This window comes from Aulonocara sp. 'chitande type north' Nkhata Bay, linkage group LG19, assembly GCF_057382095.1.
Source record: "Aulonocara sp. 'chitande type north' Nkhata Bay isolate Kocher_YH1m ecotype deep benthic linkage group LG19, A_spYH_male_GT1.1, whole genome shotgun sequence".
Taxonomy (NCBI): Eukaryota; Metazoa; Chordata; class Actinopteri; order Cichliformes; family Cichlidae; genus Aulonocara; species Aulonocara sp. 'chitande type north' Nkhata Bay.
The window spans coordinates 25,588,143-25,593,300 of record NC_141362.1 but is presented as its reverse complement, the minus strand read 5'-3'; positions in this window follow the sequence as shown (position 1 = coordinate 25,593,300).

The following is a 5,158-nucleotide window of genomic DNA, read 5'->3' as shown; positions in this document are numbered from 1 at the left end:
TAAATTTAAAGGTGACGGCATGCCTTAAGGTTAAGGTTAGGGATGTAGTAGTTCCCTAGATTAGAGTAAGTCTGCAGGAAATGAATCCAAGGCCATATAATGCCTCTGAAGTCATGGATAGATTACAGATTTTCTACAGGGAAAGGAAGCCAAATTGGTTCACAGTCAGATAAAAGGGCCGTTCAGGGTCACATACTGTAGACGTAATCAGCTGAGCAGATGAGCGGAGCTGAGACAGAGGGATATTGTAACTTTCACAGGGTGACATAAGGTTGTCAGGGCAACAGTCAGTGCAACCAAGAGGAGTTGAAGTGCAGTAAAAGAACAAGGAGCGTCTGTATTTATCTTTGAGCTCTTAATCTGCTACATTACCAAGCATAAATTAAAGCGTTTGCTTTTGTGATAGCGGTAAAAGTACGTCACAGAGATGAAGCGGCGACAAGCCTGCAAACCTTTAAAGTTAACGAATTCTCCTTAACATAAGAGTCTGACAGGTCGCTGTAAGGGAGGACTGCCTGCTGATATCTAGAAGTGGTGAAACTGTAACCAGCAGATGGAGCTAGTATTCAACAAAAGCAAATTAGGGTGTCTTCCATGCCGATCCATGCACAGGACAAGTTGTTACTCTTCATGAGCTAAATGCATTTTTTATTTTTAAAAAGAACAAAAAGAAAAGCTTAGAGCTCCTTCTATGGGATTTCACAAAATTATACCTTTAGTAATAGTATAGTTATTTAAGAAAAACAATGCATTTCACACTATTTTAAACAAAAAAGCAAAATTTTACCACTGAAATACTGAAGCAGACACAAGGAAATAGACAAAAGAGAAAGGAAAGGACAAAAAAAGAACTCTATAGTTTAAAGTGAAAGTATGTGAGTGTAACAGTGACACAAGTAATCTGTCAGATTATTATAAATACCAAACTATTGGTCATATGAGAGCAAATAACAGCAAAAACCATGACTTTAATAAATATGAAAAAGTATATAAGTTGCATAAATGCTACTTCATGTTAAAAGCAAAGCATGTTGGCACTTTATACAGCCACGTGTTTTACATGTGGACGTGAAATCAGCTTTGGAGATCCTCTCACTTCCCCACTATTAACTGTTATAACAGTGTCCTGGAAGGTCTTCTCAGGCAAGCCAGTGGTCACTGCTGCAGTGACCCATTTTTCTGTCAAAAGGCCATGTAATCAACAGAAAACAATTACTGCCTCTCTCTCAGGCGCTCGGAGCGCTCAATACTAGCATCTGCTCACTTCCTAATTACCTGCTCGGTAAGAAGCTTCATTTGGAGAGAAACACACGGCAATCAATCCCTGCATTAAACTTGGTTTGTTTGTCAGCATCCTGAAGTGTCACGCTGAAACCTCTGTTCATTTCAGTTTTGTTTGATTAACTTCTGCTTGACCTACATTCTGTTTATTGGATCTTGTATTTATTGCTGTTAATTCCCTTTTAAATGTGCCTCTTGTTCATGTTTATATTACAGTTCCCTCCTTTTACTCACTCTTTTGCTCCCAGGCTAGTGCTAACCTTTTCCCCCTAGAGCATGGGTTTTAAAAGTGTATCCTTTGTTTAGTGCTTTTTTCCCTCTGTCTTTTCCAAATTTCTACATTCTACAAAAGATTGCCTATTTTGTGGAAAGAATGTGTCACCCTAAACACCCACTCTTGTTTTTAATGGTCCCATTGCATGTCTTTGTGCATTTGAAAGTATGCTGAAAACAGTCTTCTTCTTCGTTTCCACTGTTCCTTTTAGGACTCCCCACAGTGGGTCGTCTGCCTTCATCTTACCCTATCGTACTTTTCTGTCACACCAACCCTCTACATGTCCTCCTTCACTACATCCATGAGCATTCTCTGTGTCAACTTCCTTTGTATCCACTATTTATTCATCTCAGCCAGACTTCACTCTGATGTACTCGTTTCTAATCTTGTCCATTCTGGTCACTCCCAGTGAAGATCTTAGCATCTTCAACTCGACCTCCTGTCGTTTTGTTAGTGACACCATCTCCAAAGAATACATCATAGCATCAGCATCTTATAAATCTTCCCTTTCACTCTTGCTACTATCCTTCTGTCACAAATCACCCCTGACACTTGTCTCCACCTGCTCTACTTTGCCTCTCTTTTCCTCACCTCTCTTGTGCACTGACTGTTGCTTTATATGGTTGATCCCAGGTATTTAAACTCATCTAACTTCACTACATCTACTCCTTGCAGCTCCACTGTTACACCTTTCTTTCTATTATTCACACATGTATTCTGTCTTGCTCCTACTGACTTTCATTCTTCTTCTCTCCAGAGCATGCCTCCACCTCTCCAGGTTCTCTTCCACCTGCTCATTACTCTCACTACAGATTCGCAATTTCATCTGCGTGGAAATTTCCATGGAAATTCATCCCTGAGCTCAGAGATGATCCCTAATGTAACCGTATGCCCACCTTGAGCCTATCTGTAACTCATACCACACACCTCACCACTGCCTCACTGTTCTAGCATGCTGTAAACAGTCAAGGGTAAAAATCAAGGCCATAATGGTGGGAATTAGGAGGTAAATTCTTTAAAAAAATCTTTGCAATCTTTTATGGACTGCTAATAACTTAACTGCAGACATCTTTCGTGGAAAGACTACAGCATCCATCCTCTTCCACTTATCCAAGGTCATGTTGCAGTGACAGCAAACTAATCCAATCTATTCCAGACAAATTTCTCGTCAGCTAGACTTTCCACTTCCTGCTGGGTGAGGTGTTCCCAGACCAGGCCGGATAAGAAATATAATCTCTCCAGTGGGTTTTGGATATATCCTGGGGCTTCTTCCCAGCTGGGCATAAAGACTACAGTGATTTACCTGTAGTCCAGGACGTACCTGGATTTTTGAACACGCATCAAGACATTTTAGTGATATGCTATGCTAACATGCTAAGCTATGAATGATAAAAATGGTATAAACCAACTAACATTCTCACACATTCATAACTTGCTGAAGAGCAGTTTGGAGCAATTTGAGGTATGCATGTGTATGAGCAGATGGGGAACCGAACCACTGAGCCACACCCACCCCTACTAATCAGAAAGTCAGAGGTTTGATCCCGAGCTGCTCCAGTCTGCATGCTGAAGTATCCTTGGACACCTAAAGTTGCCCCTGATGCATTCATTAGGGCAAAAGTGTTAGAATGTTAGCTAAAAGCACTCCAACTGGAATGCTCCAGTTGAGAGAAAAGCACAGGTACACAAGTGTCAGTCCATTTACCTTTTCTTGCTATGATTCTATTTCATACAGAGTTATGTGTGGCGTTTTGTTGCACAGATCGGGTACTTGGTCCTGAGCAAAGTCATGGGCATGTTTTATACTGTCTTGTAATCTTAATGTAATATTTATACATGTAATTATAAATGCTGAAGTTATTATTTATAGGTTGACAAAATCAAATCAGCCTTTGGTTACTCCAAATGTGTTACTACACATTTCTCCACATAGCTGTGGAGAAATAAAGTCTTGAAGGTCCTTGATCATGTAGACTTTTATTCAAGTTTTATTTTCCCAAATAGTTCTATTCATTGAACTGGTACTTAATTCATCCAGCTTTCAGTGAACTGCAGATAACAGTGGAATAATGACAGATTCTTAAACATTTCAGTTTTGCTTCATATTTTGCTTATCTCCTGTGTATTTCATCAGCATTTGCCTGCTTCATCAATGCTTTAAATAATTCTTTAAATGGTAAATGTAACTACCTTTTCAATACAGAAAGAGCCTCTATTGCTGTGATACTGAACAGGACCCTGAAACGTTTCTGTCAGTGATTTCCTGCCTTTTCTCTTTTACTCTCTGACAAAACAACAGAGAATGTGAAAGTTGATCTGATTCCATCCCCAGGTATTTCACTTCCAAGAACTTTTTGAAGGTACAGAAAAAGTACAGAATGCCCAGTAGAGGAAGCAACACCAATTTGATGCTGTCCATGGTCCTGAAAGTACCCTTTAATTGATAAAACCCAGACAGCTACGTATGTCACATCTTTCATGCCTTAGGAAAAGCCCACAGGCCTTCTTCACAGACCTTCCTGGATCCCTAAATCCTTTAAAATGTATGTGCATTGTATATTTGACAGATTGTCTTGCCTTTTGAAAGTTTTTATGAAGCAAACTCTTGGTTTTTAACTGATCTGGCATAAAAAAAAACATTCACAGGTGGCTGAACACTAAAGTAACATCCATGTTGGGCTTTGCTGCAGAGTTGCCAGACAACATAGTATGTGGTGGGTTGCTGAAAGATCGCTTTTAGCACTGCAGTGTGGACGCAGTACACAAACACACAGCTCAGTGTTTACTGTGCATGTGAAGGCTTGTACCTGTCCTCAAACAAACCTGCCAGATATAGAAAAATATAGTGTGGTTTTGGGGAAAAAAAAGTGTCACGCATGTGCAACCGCCTCTCCCTGTCCATGTTACATAATAGGACTGTTGATGGCTGGCATCATTATCGGCCCTGTCTATGCCAGTCTAAAAATATGGTTCAGGGTTCCAACAGTATGTGGCATTTATGTAAGTGAAGAGAACAGGAGAAGGGTTTGGATCACAAGCCGTTTCTGTGACAGTCCAGAGCCGATGTGACAGAGAGGACGAGCGAGGAGAAAAGATTCAGACTTGAGTATAAAGGGAGCGGGAGGTAGCGTGTGGGAGTGTGTTGAGCAGAGAGCCACAGAGAGAGTAGCGGTGGGGGTGTGGAGGCGGCGGAGGTAACTCAGCTCCATTATCATGCACACTTCAGATATCCCTGCAAGGGCCACCTGCAAAGAAACTTTCACCCATCTGCAGCAAATTTCTTCAAACTGTGATTCATCTATTACAACACTACGCTGCATAAACAGCCTTGTGCTGTTTAATTTTATAGTCCTTAAAGGTATTATTCCAATAAAGCGTATTAAAAACTAATACTACTCTCACAGATATTGAGAGAGGAATTCAATTAAATTTGAACATCTAAGAAAAGTTTCACAAATTAAAGGAAGAAGAAAATGAAAAATTACAATCTTTGCTTTTAAAGCCCCCAAAAAGCATTTTTCTCATTCAGCTTCTTTTTCTCTTAGTTTCATCTACGTCTACAACTAATGAAGAAGTCCCCCCCCCCCCCCCCTTGATTAAACA